The 23,027-nt window shown below is 45.5% G+C and overlaps 1 pseudogene; it reads left to right on the top strand.

Annotated features, from left to right (window-relative positions):
* Nucleotides 1–13,285: 13,285 nt before the first annotated feature.
* LOC112070363 (angiopoietin-1 receptor-like) overlaps nucleotides 13,286–23,027 on the top strand; it is a 41,282-nt pseudogene continuing 31,540 nt past the window's right edge.

A 23,027-nucleotide genomic window follows, 5' to 3' on the forward strand; every position in this document is an offset into this window, starting at 1 on the left:
ATATTTTTTCCCTCATCAATCTACACACAATACCCCATAATGACATCACAATACCCCATAATGACATCACAATACCCCATAATGACATCACAATACCCCATAATGACATCACAATACCCCATAATTACAAAGCAAAAATCATTATTAGTCACATGCGCCGAATACAACAACCGTGCAGTGAATTGCTTACTTACGAGCCGCTAACTAACAATGCAGTTTAATAATTCTTTATAAATACAGATGAGAATAAGAAATAAAAGTAACAAGTAATTAAACAGCAACAGTAAAATAACAATAGCGAGACTATATACGGGGGGTACCGGAACAGAGTCAATGTGCGGGGGCACCGGTTAGTTGAGGTAATATGTACATGTGGGTAGAGTTATTAAAGTGACTATGCATAGATGATAACAACAGAGAGTAGCAGCGGTGTAAAAGAGGGAGTGGGGGGGGGCAATGCAAATTGATTAGGTGTTCAGGAGTCTTATGGCTTCTTGCCACGCTTGCCGTGCGGTACACCTGTCAGCAACGGGTGTGGCTGAAATAGCCGAATCCACTAATTTGAAGTTGTGTCCACATACTTTTGTATATATAGTGTAGCTACAGCCTCTCTGCTGCATCTATTTCCTCGTCGTAACTGAATGTATTTATCAAATAAACAGTTGACTCAGAGCCAGGGGGTTTCCTTCCTTTGTGTTCAGCCTCCCGACACAACGCTGTTCCCCTTAAATCGTCTTTTTATCTCATCTCAGACAAATGGCACCCTATTGCCTATATAGTGCACTACTTTTGACCAGGACCCTATGGGGGCTTTATTATGTAGGGAATAGGGTGCCATTTTGGATTCAGACACTTCCAAAGCCACCAGCTAGGCTGTTACATGTCCTTGATCCGACTATTGTGAGCCAGAGAAGCATTGTTCCTTTCACTTGTCTGTCTTTTTTTTAATCAGCCCTGCACAGTCAGCGGAAATAGGTCAAGTGAATCTTACACACAGGACCAGTCCAAAGTTTGGGACACACCTACTCATTCAAGGGTTTTTCTTTATTTGTACTATTTTCTACATTGTAGAATAATAGTGAAGACTATGAAATAACACATATGGAATCATTTAGTAACCCAAAAAGTGTTATACAAATCAAAATGTATTTCATATTTTAGATTCTTCAAAGTAGCCATCGTTTGCCTTGATGACAGCTTTGCACGATATTGGCATTCTCTCAACCAGCTTCACCTGGAATGCTTTTCCAACAGCCTTGAAGGAGTTCCCACAAATGCTGAGCACCTGTTGGCTGCTTTTCTTTCACTCTGCGGTCCAACTCATCCCAAACCATCTCAATTGGGTTGAGGTCGGGTGATTGTGGAGGCCAGGTCATCTGATGCAGCACTCCATCACTCTCCTTCTTGTTCAAATAGCCCTTACACAGCCTGGAGGTGTGTTGGGTCATTGTCCTGTTGAAAAACAAAATGATAGTCCGACTAAGTGCAAACTAGATGGGATGGCGTATCGCTGCAGAATGCTGTGGTAGCCATGCTGGTTAAGTGTGCCTTGAATTCTATATATATCATCAACAGTGTCACCAGCAAAGCACCTCCCACACCATCACACCTCCTCCTCCCTGCCTAAGCCTAGTCTATACACCATAATGCTTTGCTCTGAAGGCTGTATCTGGGAGGCATGGATTATAGCCTAATCCTACTCTATACATCATTAATGAACAGACTATTATCTATGCATTCCTCTGCAGCGATGCTGTGTAAATATGGTTGCTAATGGCAGATATCCATCCTCTGTGAGTCGGTGGCACAGTTCCTGTGGTGAACCTCCCCAGGAGGAAGCTCTGTGTGTGTGTGTGTGTGTGTGTGTGTGTGTGTGTGTGTGTGTGTGTGTGTGTGTGTGTGTGTGTGTGTGTGTGTGTGTGTGTGTGTGTGTGTGTGTGTGTGTGTGTGTGTGTGTGTGTGTGTGTGTGTGTGTGTGTGTGTGTGTGTGTGTGTGTGTGTGTGTGTGTGTGTGTGTGTGTGTGTGTGTGTGTGTGTGTGTGTGTGTGTGTGTGTGTGTGTGTGTGTGTGTGTGTGTGTGTGTGTGTGTGTGTGTGTGTGTGTGTGTGTGTGTGTGTGTGTGTGTGTGTGTGTGTGTGTGTGTGTGTGTGTGTGTGTGTGTGTGTGTGTGTGTGTGTGTGTGTGTGTGTGTGTGTGTGTGTGTGTGTGTGTGTGTGTGTGTGTGTGTGTGTGTGTGTGTGTGTGTGTGTGTGTGTGTGTGTGTGTGTGTGTGTGTGTGTGTGTGTGTGTGTGTGTGTGTGTGTGTGTGTGTGTGTGTGTGTGTGTGTGTGTGTGTGTGTGTGTGTGTGTGTGTGTGTGTGGTGTGTGTGTGTGTGTGTGTGTGTGTGTGTGTGTGTGTGTGTGTGTGTGTGTGTGTGTGTGTGTGTGTGTGTGTGTGTGTGTGTGTGTGTGTGTGTGTGTGTGTGTGTGTGTGTGTGTGTGTGTGTGTGTGTGTGTGTGTGTGTGTGTGTGTGTGTGTGTGTGTGTGGTGTGTGTGTGTGTGTGTGTGTGTGTGTGTGTGTGTGTGTGTGTGTGTGTGTGTGTGTGTGTGTGTGTGTGTGTGTGTGTGGTGTGTGTGTGGTGTGTGTGTGTGTGGTGTGTGGTGTGTGTGTGTGTGTGTGTGTGTGTGTGTGTGTGTGTGTGTGTGTGTGTGGTGTGTGTGTGTGTGTGTGTGTGTGTGTGTGTGTGTGTGTGGCAGGGTTCCTGGGCGGAGAGATTAAGGCTAGCCCCAGGAGGAAGCTGTAGAGAATGCACAGAAGTGCTGATGGGGCCCTTTGCTGCTCTGTATACAGCAGCAGCTCCTTCAGGTTGGGCGGCTGGCTTTGGCAGCAGGCTGGGGCGCTATCAGTAGGAACCTGACTGCTTCCCCTTCCTGCTCTCAGACCCTGCCTGCCCCAGCGCAGTCCTCTGTCTCTGGGCCCTGTCCACAGGCGCTGTCTCTGGGCCCTGTCCCCAGGCGCTGTCTCTGGGCCCTGTCCCCAGCCTCTGTCTCTGGGCCTTCCCCCAGCCTCTGTCTCTGTCTCTGGGCCCTTCCCCCAGCCTCTGTCTCTGTCTCTGGGCCCTGTCCCCAGCCTCTGTCTCTGTCTCTGGGCCCTGTCCCCAGCCCTCTGTCTCTGGGCCCTGTCCCCAGGCGCTGTCTCTGGGCCCTGTCCCCAGCCTCTGTCTCTGGGCCTTGTCCCCAGGCGCTGTCTCTGGCCCTGTCCCCAGGCGCTGTCTCTGGGCCCTTCCCCCAGCCCTCTGTCTCTGGGCCCTGTCCCCAGGCGCTGTCTCTGGGCCCTGGCCCAGCCTCTGTCTCTGTATCTGGCCCTTCCCCCAGCCTCTGTCTCTGGGCCCTGTCAGAGCCCTGTCATGAACACTGAACACGTGTTGTATGAACACTGAGCACGTGTTGTATGAACACTGAGCACGTGTTGTATGAACACTGAACACGTGTTGTATGAACACTGAACACGTGTTGTATGAACACTGAGCACGTGTTGTATGAACACTGAACACGTGTTGTATGAACACTGAGCACGTGTTGTATGAACACTGAGCACGTGTTGTATGAACACTGAGCACGTGTTGTATGAACACTGAACACGTGTTGTATGAACACTGAACACGTGTTGAGAACACTGAGCACGTGTTGTATGAACACTGAAACGTGTTGTATGAACACTGAACACGTGTTGTATGAACACTGAACACGTGTTGTATGAACACTGAACACTTGAACACTGAACACGTGTTGTATGAGCACTGAACACGTGTTGTATGAACACTGAGCACGTGTTGTATGAACACTGAGTCAAACGCTGGGGGAATCAGTTTGTCTTTCACATGGATATTACCAATGATCTTTACTGTAGACTAGGGAATGAATCACTTTGAACACGAGGAGCTATACTGCAAATGATGTTCACTTTATTGAGCTACTCTCTGATGTCCATTTCAATGATCACTCTCTGACCCAGGACCGTCTGACCCAGGACATCTGACCCGACCGTCATGACCGTACTGACCCAGGACCATCTGACCCAGGACCGTCTGACCCAGGACACATCTGACCAGGACCATCTGACCCAGGACCCAGAACCATCTGACCCAGGACCGTCATGACCGTCTGACTCAGGACCGTCTGACCCAGACCGTACGGACACCAGGACCGTCTGCCAGGACCATCTGACCCAGACCCAGAACCATCTGACCCAGGACCATCTGACCCAGGGCCGTCTGGCCCAGGGCCGTCTGGCCCAGGGCCGTCTGACCCAGGACCCAGGACCGTATGACCCCAGGACCGAGGACCATCTGACCCAGGGCTGTCTGACCCAGGACCCAGGACCATCTGACCCAGGACCATCTGACCCAGGACCCAGGACCACATCTGACCAGAACCATCTGACCAGGACCATCTGACCCAGGACCATCTGACCAGGACCCAGGACCATCTGACCCAGGACCATCTGACCCAGGACCATCTGACCCAGGACCCAGGACCATCTGACCCAGGACCATCTGATCCAGGACCATCTGACTCAGGGCCATCTGACCCAGGACCGTCTGACCCAGGACCCAGGACCGTATGATCAAGGACCATCTGACCCAGGGCTGTCTGACCCAGGACCTACGACCATCTGACCAGGACCATCTGACCCAGGACCAGGACCATCTGACCCAGGACCATCTGACCCAGGACCATCTGACCCAGACCAGGACCATCTGACCAGGACCATCTGACCCAGGACCATCTGACCCAGGACCATCTGACCCAGGCCATCTGACCCAGGGCCGTCTGACCCAGGACCCAGGACCGTATGACAAGGACCGTCTGACCCAGGATCCAGACCATCTGACCCAGGCTGTCTGACCCAGGACCATCTGACCCAGGACCATCTGACCCAGGACCATCTGACCCAGGACCCAGGACCATCTGACCCGGGACCATCTGACCCAGGACCATCTTACCCAGGACCCAGGACCATCTGACCCAGGACCATCTGACCCAGGACCATCTGACGCAGCGACATCTGACCCAGGGCCATCTGACCCAGGGCCATCTGACCCAGGACCGTCTGACCCAGGACCATCTGACCCAGGACCGTCTGACCCAGGGCCGTCTGACCCAGGACCAAGGACCGAGGACCTGCAGAAGGTATAGCAGCTGGAGAGTAAGATCAACACAGAGCTGACCAGCCTGAAGGACAAAATGGAAACCATGACCCGGGAGCTGGAGACATACAGCAACCTGGACAGTCTGAATGCTGCCTGAGAAGACAAGATGGAGACCATAACCAAGGGGCTGGAGACATACAGCAACCTGGACAGTCTCAAGACGGCGGGAGAGGACAAGATGGAGACCATAACCAAGGAGCTGGAGACATACAGCAACCTGGACAGTCTCAAGACGGGCGGGAGAGGACAAGATGGAGACCATAACCAAGGAGCTGGAGACATACAGCAACCTGGACAGTCTGAAGACGGCGGGAGAGGACAAGATGGAGACCATAACCAAGGAGACTGGAGACATACAGCAACCTGGACAGTCTCAAGACGGCGGGAGAGGACAAGATGGAGACCATAACCAAGGAGCTGGAGACATACAGCAACCTGGACCAGTCTCAAGACGGCGGGAGAGGACAAGATGGAGACCATAACCAAGGAGCTGGAGACATACAGCAACCTGGACAGTCTCAAGACGGCGGGAGAGGACAAGAAGAAGGTACTGCTAATGTTATTCTCAGTCTCAGTAGGAGTTCTGACCTAGGATCAGTTTAGCATTTGAGTAATAATCGTAATAATTAAGCTCATATGGACGGGGGAACCTGATCCTAGATCAGCCTTCCCGACTCTGAGACGCCTCCGTATGAACACGGGTTCCGGAGATTCACTGTCACTGGTTGGGTAGTGTGTGGGATCTGTCTGTGGTCCAGGCTCTGGTGGAATGGACTCCCTCTGAGGCGTTCATTAGTCCATGAAATAACGTTCCCGGTTCACTTCAGCCTGTTTAAACATGGATGGGTTTTTACAGCAGTCATGTTTTATTTCAATGTAGGTTTTAAAATTATTATGACCGTGGATAGATAATCATTAAAAGCATTTTAAACTTTTAAACTCTCGTTTCCATTTACTGAGTATCACCAGGAAGTATCAGCAAGACCTCTTTCTTGACGGATATACAGGTAACGGCCAAAATAAAGGGAACGCCAACTTAAAGTCTCTTAATAATAGGGCGTTGGGCCACCAGCAGCCAGAACAGCTTCAACAGCGTAGAGTCTACAAGTGGTCTGGAACTCTATTGGAGGGATACGACACCATTCTTCCACAACAAATTCCACCATTTGTTGTTTTGTTTGACGGTGGTGGAAAACACTGGTCTCAAATATTCAATTGGTGTCACGTTCTGATCATAGTTCTTTTGTATTTTCTTTGTTTTAGTATGGTCAGGGCGTGAGTTGGGTGGGTAATCTATGTTTTCTATTTCTGTGTTGGTTTTCTGTGTTTGGCCTGATATGGTTCTCAATCAGAGGCAGCTGTCAATCGTTGTCCCTGATTGGGAACCATATTTAGGTAGCCTGTTTTCTTGTTGGGTTTTGTTGGGTGGTTGTTTTCAGTCTTTGTGTGTCTGCACCAGATAGAACTGTTTCGGTTTTCACTTTGTTGTTTTTTGTATTTTGAGTTGTTCACTTYCATTAAATAAGATGAACAATTACCACGCTGCACATTGGTCCTCCGATCCTTCTAACTTATCCTCCTCAGACGAGGAGGAAGACGACAGCCGTTACAACTGGGTTGAGATCTGATGACTGAGACGGCCATGGCATATGGTTTACATCGTTTTCATGCTCGTCAAACGATTCAGTGACCACTCGTGCCCTGTGAGATGGGGGCATTGTCATGTTATGGGGGGCATTGACATGGTAGCCAAAATAATGACCTGCTCAGCATTTTTATACATGACCCTAAGCATGATGGGATGTTAATTGCTTAATTAACAGAGGAACCACACCTGTGTAGAATCACCTGCTTTCAATATACGTTGTATCCCTCATTTACTCATTGCGTGTTTCCTTTATTTTGGCAGTTACCTGTAGTTCCATCTCTGAGAGATGCTCTAGTCAAGGACACCATAAGAGCATCTCGTCAAGGACACCATAAGAGCATCTAGTCAAGGACACCATAAGAGCATCTAGTCAAGGACACCATAAGAGCATCTAGTCAAGGACACCATAAGACCACGTTGCTTATGGAAACATTGTTACCAAAGGAACCACTCCATACAGCTGAAGGGAATTTTACAAAGACACTCTCCTTTTAAACAGGAAACACATTCTCGGAGACGTTTGACACCAGGAAGTCATATTTCTTCCACTGACTCGGGTCTGAGAAACTAAGTTTCAGTCCAACTAAGGGAGAAAGGGGTGTAACCAATGGTTGGTTGGACTCGGTCACAGTCGTTTGATTTAATACATTTCCAGTATATGCTTTAAAAAAATTGTCAATACAGTCTTTGAGCTGGAGATTTGCTGCGGTAGATCCACTACTAACACCGTAGCAGGGGCTGAATAAATAAATGCATTTTATTTCACCTTATAATCAGGAAAGACCCTTTTGCGAAGGTGACCTGGGGTGATTGAGTGAATTAATTGATGAATAAACAAACAAATGTATGATACCATTTGCACACACTGTATATAGACTTTATTTTTTTTCTATTGTGTTATTGACTGTACGCTTGTTTATTCCATGTTTAATTCTGTTGTTGTTTGTGTCGAACTGCTTTGCTTTATCTTGGCCAGGTCACAGTTGTAAATGAGAACTTGTTCTCAACTAGCTTACCTGGTTAAATAAAGGTGAAATTAAACATTTAAAAATAAATTAAAAATCAGCGTCATAAAAGCTGACAGTATTTAAACCGCATAAATATGCATCCAAGCCGAAATGAAATGTTATCAGAAACATGTTGTCACGATCGTCTACAGGAGAGAGAGATGACCAAGGAGCAGCGTGTGAGAAATACATCTTCCTTTATTTTGATGACGAAACACGAAAAGAAACACTCTTACAAAACAAAACCGTGAAGCTAAATGACGTAAGTGCACAGACAAGCAACGAACGTTCAACATAGACAATTACCCACAAATACATGATGCCTATGGCCGCCTTAAATATGGCTCCCAATCAGAGACAAATGAAAAACATCTGTCTCTGATTGAGAACCACTCAGGCAACCATAGACATACCTAGACACATTCACTCAACCATAGACTTCCCTAGAAACATTCACTCAACACAAACCCATACACTCTAACAAATCCCCCTAGACACTACAACCACCCAAGACAAGACAAAAACACAAACATACCCCATGTCACACCCTGACCTAACTAAAATAATAAAGAAAACAAAGAATACTAAGGCCAGGGCGTGACACATGTCGAGTTGTTTGAACAGCTTTCCATTTCCTTTCAACCGTTCTGATGTCACTTCCCTTTTGGTCCCTAAATGTCTATCCCCTGCGAAAGAAGCAGAGATCACAGAGACAACTTTATCGATGTCAACTAGATGGAAGCATTCATTCTATCAATTTATAACAATTATTCTGGTGAGCATTGGTTAATTTATTCTTCTAGGGCAACATGCAATGACAGAAGAGAAGCTGCATGTATCTAATTGTATCTAAGTTGACAAATAAATATCCAGCCAAAATATCGCAGATTATAAGCATGAAACATTTCTAAATCAGGAAACAACAAAAAAATCCTGCACCACCTGTCAAAAATCGTCCCGCCGTCCCTGACTGTAGCCTACAGCACGTTTTCTATATTTGTGTCCGTGGCTCAGAGGATGAATTAATACATTTCAATCAAATCAAATCACATCAAATCAAATGTACATCAGCTGATGTCACAAAGTGCTGTACAGAAAGCCAGCCTCAAACCCCAAACAGCAAGCAATGCAGGTGTAGAAGCAAGCAAACCAAGTTATTGTTCTTGTCTATGTAGAGGCCGCAGGAGGACAGAGTGACCCTGGCTCGGGGGGAGAGACGGATTTAAGAAGGTCACGCAGAAGAAGAGCGAAGAGTACGAACCACAGAGGGAACACTGATATGAACCCCCCATGTTGAGGTACAGAGGGAACACTGATATGAACCCCATGTTGAGGTACAGAGGGAACACTGACATGAACCCCCCATGTTGAGGTACAGAGGGAACACTGATATGAACCCCATGTTGAGGTACAGCAGGGAACACTGACATGAACCGCGCATGTTGAGGTACAGAGGGAACACTGACATGAACCATGTTGAGGTACAGAGGGAACACTGACATGAACCCCATGTGAGGTACAAAGGGAACACTGACATGAACCCCATGTTGAGTACAAAAGGAACACTGATATGAACCCCATGTTGAGGTACAGAGGGAACACTGACATGAACCCCCAATGTGAGGGTACAGAGGGAACACTGACATGAACCCCATGTTGAGGTACAGAGGGAACACTGATATGAACCCCATGTTGAGGTACAGAGGGAACACTGACAACTGACTAGTGTAATTTGGGTAACAGCCTACTAGAGGTTAGCCTAGTCCCAGATCTCTTGTTGTATGACAATGACCGTAGTAGTTGGCAATCCAGCTCAAATAGATGTGGTACCAGGCTAACTTGATGTGGCCTGTCTATTGCTTTCCACATGATACTGGCATATCATAAGAATGTCATAACTTTGGAGACGGAAGATTCTTTGAGTGTTTTTTTGTCTGTTTTTCATCTGGCTAAAACCTTTTCAGGTACAAATCATCCTTTACTTTCTATTTATTTATTTATTTACAGTGGGGAGAACAAGTATTTGATACACTGCCGATTTTGCAGGTTTTCCTACTTACAAAGCATGTAGAGGTCTGTAATTTTTATCATAGGTACACTTCAACTGTGAGAGACGGAATCTAAAACAAAAATCCAGAAAATCACATTGTATGATTTTTAAGTAAATAATTTGCATTTTATTGCATGACATACATGCATCACATCCTTTACTCTTTTTAAACAGAGTTATTTTCCAGTACACACAACACTACCAAGTGTATTGGGGAATCGTTCCCATTAACACTACAGCCAGAACGGATCTCCTGTATCTCTATACAGCGTGAATCAAGGAATACATATGTCATTTCCCAGTGGGAGATATGTTGTATAAACCAATATTTCCTTGACTGTCAATCTCCAGTCATCGCCTCTAAGGGTGTGGAAAGTGACTCCCGTCCGTTGGTGAGAACTATCTCCATGCAGCTGGCAGTATTCAACAAGATCCTCATCGACGCACTACAAGGGGACCAGGAACTGAGCTGAAGGAAAGATTGAGGAACCAGGAACTAGAGAGACGGGGATAGCTTCCTTCCCATGCACCCTGGAGACAGACCACGTGGCCCTGTCTTAGAAGCCTTGTCCCCCTTAGTTCACTTCCTGTTCCTTCATATCTACTCCACTCAATAGGAAGTCAACATCCGACATGACCATATATGTACTCAACCAACTACGGTGAGCTCTCAAAAGTATTGGTACAGTGACACATTTTGTTGGTTGTTTTGGTTCTGTACTCCAGCAATAACCACTCGCTGGATACATTTACTGTTTGTTTTGGTTGTGTTTCAGAATATTTTGTGCCCACAATGGAAATGAATGGTAGATAATGTATTGAGTCATTTTGGAGTCACTTTTATTGTAAATAATAGAATATGTTTTCTAAACATTTCTACATTAATGTGGATGCTGCCATGATTAAGGATAATCCTGAATGAATCGTGAATAATGATGAGTGAGACAGTTAGGCAAAAAAGTATGTGAAAATCTGCTTGTCGAAACATCTCAGAACAGATGATTTTTACGCGCTTCAGCACTCGGCGGTCCCGTTCTGTGAGCTTGTGTGGCCTACCACTTCGCGGCTGAGCCGTTGTTGCTCCTAGACGTTTCCACTTTACAATAATAGCACTTACATTGATCAGGGGCAGCTCTTGCAGGGCAGAAATTTGACTAACTGACTTGTTGGAAAGGTGGCATCCTATGACGGTGCCACGTTGAAAGTCACTGAGCTCTTCAGTAAGGCCATTCTACTGCCAATGTTTGTCTATGGAGATTGCACGGGAGTGTCCTCGATTTTATACACCTGTCATTAACGGGTGTGGCTGAAATAACCGAATTCACTAATTTAAAAGAGTGTGGACCTACTTTTGGATGTACAGTGCATTCGGAAAAGTATTCAAACCCCTTGACTTTTCCCACGTTTTGTTACGTTACAGCCTTATTCTAAAACTGATTCAATTGTTTTTTCTCTCATCAATTTACACACAATACCCCATAATGACATCACAATACCCCATAATGACATCACAATACCACATAATGACATCACAATACTTGACAAAGCAAAAACACATGACAAAGCAAAAACAGATTTATAGAATTTTCAGGTAGAGTTTAGCTCCCGAGCACTGGAAATCCTGTCACGCAGTTTCTGAGCCCAAACCCAAGGGTGGAACGGTGTGTGTGTGTGTTTGTTTGCAGGGCCTGGCTCCTGTCCTGCTTGCCAGGCAGGGAGGGAGGCCATCTTCCCAGCACACACACACACACACACAACACACAACACAACACACACACACACACACACACACCACACACACACACACACACACACACACACACACACACACACACACAGAAACACGGAAAGACACACACAGGTCCATCAGGGTGGAGGGCTGAGCTGAGGAACACTGGGTCCACCCCACCCCACTGACTGATAAGGAGGAGGAAACCAATAGCCTTAAAACAATAGCGTTATCAGCAGGCTGTGGAGTTCCTGTCCAACGTTAACCCCTGCTGACCCAACACTGAGCTGTTACAACCCCTACTGACCCAACACTGAGCTGTTACAACCCTTACTGACCCAACACTGAGCTGTTACAACCTTACTGACCCAACACTGAGCTGTTACAACCCTTACTGACCAAACACTGAGCTGTTACAACCCCTCTGACCCAACACTGAGCTGTTACAACCCTACTGACCCAACACTGAGCTGTTACAACCCCTACTGACCCAACACTGAGCTGTTACAAACCTCTACTGACCCAACACTGAGCTGTTACAACCCCTACTGACCCAACACTGAGCTGTTACAACCCCTCCTGACCCATCACTGAGCTGTTACAACCCTACTGACCAACACTGAGCTGTTACAAACCTACTGACCAACACTGAGCTGTTACAACCCATACTGACCCAACACTGAGCTGTTACAACCCATACTGACCCAACACTGAGCTGTTACAACCCATACTGACCCAACACTGAGCTGTTACAACCCTACTGACCCAACACTGAGCTGTTACAACCCCTACTGACCCAACACTGAGCTGTTACAACCCCTACTGACCCAACACTGAGCTGTTACAACCCTTACTGACCCAACACTGAGCTGTTACAACCCATACTGACCCAACACTGAGCTGTTACAACCCTTACTGACCCAACACTGAGCTGTTACAACCCCTACTGACCCAACACTGAGCCGTTACAACCCCTACTGACCCAACACTGAGCTGTTACAACCCCTGCTGCCCAACACTGAGCTGTTACAACCCTTACTGACCCAACACTGAGCTGTTAAACCCTACGGACCCAACACTGAGCTGTTACATCCCTACTGGCCAACACTGAGCTGTTACAACCCTACTGACCCAACACTGAGCTGTTACAACCCCTGCTGACCCAACACTGAGCTGTTACAACCCCTACTGACCCAACACTGAGCTGTTACAACCCTACTGACCCAACACTGAGCTGTTACAACCCTACTGACCCAACACTGAGCTGTTACAACCCCTGCTGACCCAACACTGAGCTGTTACAACCCCTGCTGACCCAACACTGAGCTGTTACAACCCCTACTGACCCAACACTGAGCTGTTACAACCCCTACTGACCAACACTGAGCTGTTACAACCCTTACTGACCCAACACTGAGCTGGTACAACCCCTACGGACCAACACTGAGCTGTTACAAGATACGTGATAGAGACCGGGAGAAAGAGTCAAAGAGAGAGAGCGAGAGAGATAGAGACAGAGAGAGAGAGAGAGAGAGAGAGAGAGAGAGTAGCGAGATAGAGACCGGGAGAAAGAGTCAAAGAGAGTGAGCGAGAAGGAGGGGTGGGGTTGGGTCTGGGGGGAGGGAGGAATGGGAAGAAAAGCAGGGAAGGGAGGGAAAGAGAGTTAGAGAACTTAGAGACTTTTCAAACCCAGCCAGACTGTGAAGACATGTGTGTTGAAGGGTCTCTCTGACACCCTCAGGGGTTTGGGTTTTCTCTTTATTCCCAGTCTGACCATCCGCGCTCTGTAGATGTGCACCCTGGACGCCCTGGACTCTTTACAGCCTACGCGCTGCAGGATCATGTGTTATCATCTCTACTCTACTGTGACTCTGGTGTCTGGTCTACGTGTTCTCCAGGTATTAGTTCTACTGTGAGTTCTGGTCTACTGGTTCTCTCCAGGTATTTAGTTCTACTGTGACTGTGTCTGGTCTAACTGGTTCTCCTGGTATTTAGTTATACTGTGGACTCTGTGTCTGGTCTGCTGTTCTCTCCAGGTATTTAGTTCTACTGTGACTCTGTGTCTGGTCTACTGGTTCTCTCCTGGTATTTAGTTCTACTGTGACTCTGTGTCTGGTCTACTGGTTCTCTCCAGGTATTTAGTTATACTGTGACTGTTCTGTTCTGGTCTACTGGTTCTCTCCAGGTATTTAGTTCTACTGTGACTGTGTCTGGTCTACTGGTTCTCTCCAGGTATTTAGTTCTACTGTGACTCTGTGTCTGGTCTACTGGTTCTCTCCAGGTATTTATCTTTACTGTGACTCTGTTTCTGGTCTACTGGTTCCCTCCTGGTATTGTAGTTCTACTGTGACTCTGTTTCTGGTCTACTGGTTCTCTCCAGGTATTTAGTTCTACTGTGACTCTGTTTCTGGTCTACTGGTCTCTCCTGGTATTTAGTTCTGCCGTGACTCTGTTTCTGGTCTACTGGTTCTCTCCAGGTATTTAGTTCTGCTGTGACTCTGTTTCTGGTCTACCGGTTCTCTCCAGGTATTAGTTCTGCGTGAGCTCTGTGTCTGGTCTACTGGTTCTCTCCTGGTATTTAGTTCTGCTGTGACTCTGTTTCTGGTCTTCGGTTCTCTCCAGGTATTTAGTTCTACTGTGACTGCTGTTTCTGGTCTACTGGTTCTCTCCAGGTATTTAGTTCTACTGTGACTCTGTTTCTGGTCTACTGGTTCTCTCCTGGTATTTTAGTTCTGCCGTGACTCTGTTTCTGTCGGTCTTACTGGTTCTTCCAGGTATTTAGTTTCTGCTGTGACTCTGTTTCTGGTCTACCGGTTCTCTCCAGGTATTTTAGTTCTGCTGTGACTCCTGTGTCTGGTGCTACGGTTCTCTCTCCTGGTATTTAGTTCTACTGTGACTCTGTGTCTGGGGTCTACTGGTTCTCTCCTGGTATCAACAGATAGTATTTAGTTTGTTGACTATCCGGACTATCCAAATACAGTGTGACCCACTCTATTTATATTCATGACATAAGGCAGCTGATGACTTTTGACCACTATGTCATATAAAATATTTATTTTAACAAATCACATGTGGAGTTGTCTGGCACCCCAGAATTAGAGTGATATTTCAAAGGTCTGGCAGTCCTCGTTCTAAGGACCGCACTGAATTAGTTTATTCTCAACCCCACTCAGGTCCCCCTAAATCCCTTAAGTAGAAACACATAGGGCCCAATAAAGACTGGACACTACAAAACACGTTTCTTTAGCAGGAAACGTTCCTCTCACTTTCATGTGCTGTTTGGACAACAAGCAGCAGTAAGTTTTAAAACCCCTAGAGTTGACGTCTGCGCCTCCCGTGGAAATCCAATTAGCATCATAAAAAAACAACAACATAGAAATATGTCTGTTTAAGCTAGAGATACCAGTTGAAAGAGCTACAGCTGTGTGTGTCAGACCATGAGACACCCCCCCCCCCCAAAAAAAATCGTTCTTCTCACGAAAACATCCGTAGCGACTGAATGGTTTTGCTATGAACTATTAAGATGAGACTCTCACCAACACGATGGTGTTCTCCGTTTTGCTCTACGACCCCCACAAGCCCCACGGGGCTCGTCTGAAGTTGGTACATGCACATGTTGATTGTTTTGTTCTACGACCCCCACAAGCCTCACAAGACTCGTCTGAATGTAGCCCAGTACCAGTTTAAAAAATATATATGGAAGTAGAGTATATATTGAAGTAGTTTAGTGTCTAAAATCTGGGGTTAAATATGTGTAATAAAAAAAAGATATAATAATTGCCTGATCTTTCTTACATCTCTCAGATACAGGACAGACATCTCTCAGATACAGGACAGACATCTCTCAGATACAGGAAAGACATCTCTCAGATACAAGACATCTCTCAGATAGCAGGACAGACATCTCTCAGATACGAAGTACATCTCTCAGATACAGGGAGCAGACATTCTCAGATACAGGACAGAATCTCTCAGATACAAGAGACTAGATACATCTCTCAGTATCAGGAAAGACATCTCTCAGATACAAGACAGACATCTCTCAGATACAGACAGACATCTCTCAGATACAGGACAGACATTCTCTCAGATACAGGAAGACATCTCTCAGATACAGGACAAGACATGCTCTCGATACAGGACAAGACATCTCAGATCAGACAGACATCTCTCAGATCAAGGAAAGACATCTCTCAGATACAGGAAAGACATCTCTCAGACACAGGAAACGACATCTCTCAGATAGAAACATTGAAACAGAACAGACATCTCTCAGATACAGGACAGACATCTCTCAGATACAGGACAGACATCTCTCAGATACAGGAAAGACATCTCTCAGATACAGGACAGACTCTTCAAAACAAATTTCCATTAGATGTGTTGTTGTTCGAGTTATGAATCTGTTTTTCAATGTGTTTCTATGAGCTAATAGAAGTAAAGCCAAATGTTTCATTCCCCCAACCCTTTAGGTATCTTTTTGATACCAAAAGGGGGGGGGTCCTACAATTCCAAATGAAATAGCTAAATTATCCTTGGTATGACCTTCTTAAAACAATTCCAAATGAAATAGCTAAATTATCATTGGTATGACCTTCTTAAAACAATTCCAAATGAAATAGCAAAATTATCATTGGTATGCCCTTCTTAAAACAATTCCAAACGAAATAGCTAAATTGTCCTTGGTATGACCTTCTTAAAACAATTCCATGTGTCAGCATAGTAGAACCCCTCTAGGGTTAGAACCTCTCTACGGTTAGAACCCCTCTAGGGTTAGAACCCCTCTAGGGTTAAAGCCGGTCAGTCTCTCACTTTCATGTGTTGTTTGGACAACACGCAGCAGTGTGTTTTAAGGCCAGTCCTTCAGTCCCTGGGGGTTACAACACAAACCAGTCCCAGCATTCTGTCTCTCCATCTTCCCTGTATCTTCAGATAACAGATGAGGGAGTCTATCTATCACCCTGACAGCTCTGTTTAGGATTCGTCCCAAATGGCACCCTATCCCCTGTGAGCCCTAGTCAAAAAGTAGTGCACTATATACCACGATATAGTTTGGGCTCCCGAGTGGCGCGGCGGTCTAAGGCACTGCATCTCGGTGCTAAGAGTCATCACTAAAGTCCCTGGATCAAATCCAGGCCGTATCACATCTGGCTGTGATTGGGAGTCCAATAGGGCGGTGCACAATTGGCCCAGGATCATACGGGTTTGGCCTGGGGTAGGCCGTCATTGTAAATAAGAATTTGTTCTTGACTGACTTGTCTAGTTTTTTGTTTTAATATAGGGAATAGGGTGCCATTTGAGACTCATCCTGAGGTTTTGACAGCCCGTAACACACCTCTCGTCGGAACTAGAAGCGCAAGCATTTCACTACACTCGCATTAACATCTGCTAACCATGTGTACGTGACAAATTTGATTTGATTTGATTTGATTCTCAATACAGCATAGCATATAACGTCTTAATACATTCTCCTTTTATTGACTCGTCTTTTTACACAGGTTGGCATTTATTGTCCTAGAATCTTGCCCTAGAAACAACTCTGCAGTGTGATTACTAGCTGGCATGGTCACAAAGTTATAAAATCTCATTAAAAATCTAACCCAAGCCTTAACCATAACCTTAACCACACTGCTAACCTTAATGTCTGACCCTAAAGTTAAATTCGGCTCATTTTTGTTTTCATACATTTTTTGCCAATTTTGACTTTGCAGCTGGCACATCTAGTGGACATTGCCCCGTTCTGCCTCCAGGACAAGACTCATCCCAATAAACGTCAACCTGCCAGCAAATGGGCTGAAGGAAATAACTACATTTTTGTTAAAAGGCCCAGCGCAGTAAAAAAAACTACGTATTTCCTAAGTTTTATATATATTTCCACATTATGAGGTTGGAATAATACTGTGAACTTGTGAAAACGATGATAATGCCCTTTTAGTGTAAGAGCTGTTTGAAGAGACCACCTGAAATGTCAGCTTGTTTTAGTGGGATGGAGTTTCGAAGGTATATTTTGTTTAATAGACCCAATGTAACGGCAGTCGTAATCCTCCTCCTCGGACGAGGAGAGGCGAGAAGGATCGGACCTATACGCAGAGTGGCTAGTTTCCATAGTGATTTAATAATTAACAAAAAGCGATACAAAATAACTACCGTGACAGTCCTGTGTGGCGAAACACTGACACAAGAACAAACACACACGTGAACCCCGGCTGCAGGGACAACGATTGACAGCTGCCTCTGATTGAGAAACATACCAGGCCGAACACAAAACCCCAACATAGAAAACAACACATAGACAACCCACCCCAACTCACGCCCTGACCAACTAAATAAATACAAGACAAAGGAAAAACAGGTCAGGAACGTGACACCCAAAAAGAAAGAGAATCTCTCTTCCAATAACAGCTCGTTTTCAGTTTTCCCCCTCCCCACTCAGACCACTCACAGACAATCTTAGCTAAATTCTTGCTTGAGAAATTACTCTTTGTGTCACGCCCTGACCTTAGTTATCTATGTTTTCTTTATTATTTTGGTCAGGTCAGGGTGTGACGAGGGTGGGTATGCTTGTTTTTGTATTGTCTAGGGTTTTTTGTATGTCTATGGGGTGTTTGTAAGTCTAGGCATATTGTAGGTCTATGGTGGCCTGAATTGGTTCCCAATCAGAGGCAGCTGTTTATCGTTGTCTCTGATTGGGGATCATATTTAGGTTGCCATTTTCCAATTTGGTTTGGTGGGTTCTTTTCTATGTGTAGTTGCCTGTCAGCTCTCGTTTATATAGTGTCACGGTTCGTTTGGTTGTGTTTGTTAGTTTGTTCATTCGTCTAATAAAAGAGAATGTACGCATACCACGCTCCTCATTACAACGAACGTGACACTTTGCTAAGAAGCAATTTTTTTCCTTCTTTTTTACCATTTTAAATTGAAAACAAATCACAGTAAAAGGTATTTATTTGTTACCCAGAAATGATCATATGAAAGTAGAAAACAGCTGGACCTTTTAAGATACGTTTTGGCCGTAACTCAGAGGGTGTGCCGCCGCTCCAAACAACGCGTCCCAAGTGCCACCCCGTTACTGATATAGTGCACTACATTTGATCAGAGCCCCTCGGGGATAGAGAGCCGTTAGGGACAGACCGTGTGTAAGGCTGAGGAGGGATTTCAGACCGTGTGTAAGGCTGAGGAGGGTTTTCAGACCGTGTGTAAGGCTGAGGAGGGTTTTCAGACCGTGTGTAAAGGCTGAGGAGGGTTTTCAGACCTGTGTGTAAGGCTGAGGAGGGTTTTCAGACCGTGTGTAGACTGAGGAGGGTTTTCAGACCGTGTTGTAAGGCTGAGGAGGGATTTCAGACCGTGTGTAAGGCTGAGGAGGGATTTCAGACCGTGTGTAAGGCTGAGGAGGGTTTTCAGACCGTGTGTAGAGGCTGAGGAGGGTTTCAGACCGTGTGTAAGGCTGAGGAGGGTTTTCAGACCGTGTGTAAGGCTGAGGAGGGATTTCAGCCCGTGTGTGAGGCTGAGGAGGGATTTCAGACCGTGTGTAAGGCTGAGGAGGGTTTTCAGACCGTGTGTAAGGCTGAGGAGGGTTTTCAGACCGTGTGTAAGGCTGAGGAGGGTTTTCAGACCGTGTTAAGGCTGAGGAGGGATTTCAGACCGTGTGTAAGGCTGAGGGGGATTTCAGACCGTGTGTAAGGCTGAGGAGGGTTTTCAGACCGTGTGTAAGGCTGAGGAGGATTTCAGACCGTGCAGAGAGAGATACGGAGCCAGACCACCTGTGGATGAAAAAAACAAGCGCTTTTTCCTTGACAGAATGAAACAAAAGAAACCACAGAGGTCTGAGTCATATGAAACACAAGTGAGAAGGAAACGATGTTAATGCTCGCGAACATACAACCGTGTTGATATAATGAACTGTTAAAATTCTCTGTCAAGTTTCATGTTCTTTATATTGTACCGTTGTATTTATGTCTGAGGTGTACAGAATGTGACCCCTATGACTTCACAAACACAGATACGCGGCAAGAAAAAGTATGTGAACCTTTGGAAATATCCTGGATTTCTGCATATATTGGTCATAATTTGATCTGATCTTCATCTAAGTCACAACAATAGACCAGTCTGCTTAAACTAATAACACAGTAACATTATACGTTTTCATGTCTTTACTGAACACACCGTGTAAACATTCACAGTGCAGGGTGGGAAAAGTATGTGAACCCTTGGATTTAATAACTGATTGACTCTGATTTGGCAGCAATAACTTCAACAAACGTTTTCTGTAGTTGTGGATCAGACCTGCACAACGGTCAGGAGGAATTTTGGACCATTCCTCTTTACAAAACTGTTTCATTTCAGCAATATTGTTGTGATGTCTGGTGTGAACTGCTCTCTCGAGGTCATGCCAAGCATCTCAATCGGGTTGAGGTCAGACTCTGACTGGGCCACTCCAGAAGGCGTATTTTCTTCTGTTGAAGCCATTCTGTTGTTTTGGGTTGTTGTCCTGTTGCATCACCCAACTTCTGTTGAGCTTCAATTGGCGGACAGATAGCCTAACATTCTCCTGTAAATGCCTTGATAAACTTGGGAATTCATTTTTCCGTCGATGATAGCAAGCTGTCCAGGCCATGATGCTCCTCCACCATACTTACAGTTGGGAGGACGTTTTGATGTTGATGTCGTGCCTTTTTTTCTCCCACATAGTGTTGTGTTCCTTCCAAACAACTCAACTGTAGTTTCATCTGTCCACAGAATATTTTGCCAGAAGCGCTGTGGAACATCCAGGGTCACTTTTGCCAACTTTTTGTTGACAGCAGTGGCTTCTTCCGTGGTGTCCTCCCATGAAGAACATTCTTGTTTAGTGTTTTACGTATCGTAGACTCGTCAACAGAGATGTTAGCATGTTCCAGAGATTTCTGTAAGTCTTTAGCTGACACTCCAGGATTCTTCTTAACCTGATTAAGCATTCTGCGCTGGGCTCTTGCAGTCATCTTGCAGGACGGCCACTCCTAGGGAGAGGAGCAACAGTGATGAACTTTCTCCATTCATAGACAATTTGTCTTACCGTGGACTGATGAACATCAAGGCTTTTGAGAATACTTTTGTAACCCTTTCCAGCTTTATGCAAGTCACAATTCTTAATCTTAGGTCTTCTGAGATCTCTTTTGTTCGAGGCATGGTTCACATCAGGCAATGCTTCTTGTGAATAGCAAACTCACATTTGTGAGTGTTTTTTATAGGGCAAGGCAGCTCTTACCACATCTCCAATCTCACTCATTGATTGGACTCCAGGTTAGCTGACTCCTGACTCCAATTAGCTTTTGGGAAGTCATTATCCTAGGGGTTCACATACTTTTTCCAACCTACACTGTGAATGTTTAAACGATGTATTCAATATAGACAAGAAAAATACAATATTTTGTGTGTTATTAGTTTAAGCACACTGTGTTTGTCTATTGTTGTGACTTAGATAAAGATCAGATAAATTTGATGACAATTTATGCAGAAATCCAGGTTATTCCAAAGGGTTCACATACTTTTTCTTGCCACTGTAAGTGACAGTGCTAATATTTTATCAGACTAGTAGGACTATGTTAGTTAACTGATAAATCTATAGATGAATATGTTGTATGATTGTAACACTGGGGTGCCTTTCCCCTTCCTGTCTGTATCTCCTCTGTGTATTTGTCAACGCCTCCTCCTTCTTCTCTGTCTGCGGAAGTGAGAACCTTGTCGTAATAACTGTCAGTCTTGTCCAGGCTAGTTGGAAGACAGACTCGATAGCATCCCTCCGCCCACCTCTGTATTCTACACTTCAGCCTGCTTGAACGTAACAGATCAGAAACACATTTGGGTGTGTAAACTGAGTTATACGACTGTGTGTATCATCTCCCTGTCCGTAGGTTTTAGGATTAACTCAACCGATTGTGTTATGAAAGTCTGACATGGATTTTATCTTCCATTTTTTGTTGTTGCTGCAAGAGCCCTATTAACCACACCTTACATTGTCAGTAGTCCTCAGGACTATTCTTCCCCCTATTAACACACACCTTACATTGTCAGTAGACCTCAGGACTATTCTTCCCCCTATAAACCTCCACCCTGGTTGTCAGTAGTCCTCAGGACTATTCTTCCCCCTATAAACCTCCACCCTGGTTGTCAGTAGTCCTCAGGACTATTCTTCCCCCTATTAACCTACACCCTGGTTGTCAAGGGTCCTCAGGACTATTCTTCCCCTATAAACCTCCACCCTGGTTGTCAGTAGTCCTCAGGACTATTCTTCCCCTATTAACCTACACCCTGGTTGTCAGTAGTCCTCAGGACTATTCTTCCCCCTATTAACCTACACCCTGGTTGTCAGTAGTCCTCAGGACTATTCTTCCCCCTATAAACCTCCACCCTGGTTGTCAGTAGTCCTCAGGACTATTCTTCCCCTATATAACCTACACCCTGGTTGTCAGTAGTCTTCAGGACTATTCTTCCCACTATAAACCTACACCCTGGTTGTCAGTAGTCCTCAGGACTATTCTTCCCCCTATTAACCTACACCCTGGTTGTCAGTAGTCCTCAGGACTATTCTTCCCCTATTAACCTACACCCTGGTTGTCAGTAGTCTTCAGGACTATTCTTCCCCTATAAACCTACACCCTGGTTGTCAGTAGTCCTCAGGACTATTCTTCCCCCTATAAACCTCCACCCTGGTTGTCAGTAGTCCTCAGGACTATTCTTCCCCCTATAAACCTCCACCCTGGTTGTCAGTAGTCCTCAGGACTATTCTTCCCCCTATAAACCTACACCCTGGTTGTCAGTAGTCCTCAGGACTTTCTTCCCCCTATAAACCTCCACCCTGGTTGTCAGTAGTCCTCAGGACTATTCTTCCCCCTATAACCTCCACCCTGGTTGTCAGTAGTCCTCAGGACTATTCTTCCCCTATAAACCTACACCCTGGTTGTCAGTAGTCCTCAGGACTATTCTTCCCCTATAAACCTACACCCTGGTTGTCAGTAATCCTCAGGACTATTCTTCCCCCTATTAACCTCCACCCTGGTTGTCAGTAGTCCTCAGGACTATTCTTCCCCCTATAAACCTACAGCCTGGTTGTCAAGGGTCCAGGACTTATTCTTCCCCCTATAAACCTCCACCCTGGTTGTCAGTAGTCCTCAGCTGCCTTCTTGTGTGGAACGAATGCTTAACAAAAGTAGCTACTGGGGAAATGACATGTCATTAACATTATATAACTTCATTTAAGCTAAGTGTTCATATTCTCCCAAGAACATGTGAAGCTAGAAAAAAAATCACAGACTTAAGAAGTGAAGTTTTCTTGGTTCTACAGGGCCTTCAGAAAGTATTCATACCCCTTGACTACTTCCACATTGTGTTGTCTTACAGCCTCAATTAAACATTTATTAAATAGAT

Source organism: Salvelinus sp. IW2-2015, unplaced genomic scaffold (genome assembly GCF_002910315.2).
Source record: "Salvelinus sp. IW2-2015 unplaced genomic scaffold, ASM291031v2 Un_scaffold1305, whole genome shotgun sequence".
Classification (NCBI taxonomy): Eukaryota; Metazoa; Chordata; class Actinopteri; order Salmoniformes; family Salmonidae; genus Salvelinus; species Salvelinus sp. IW2-2015.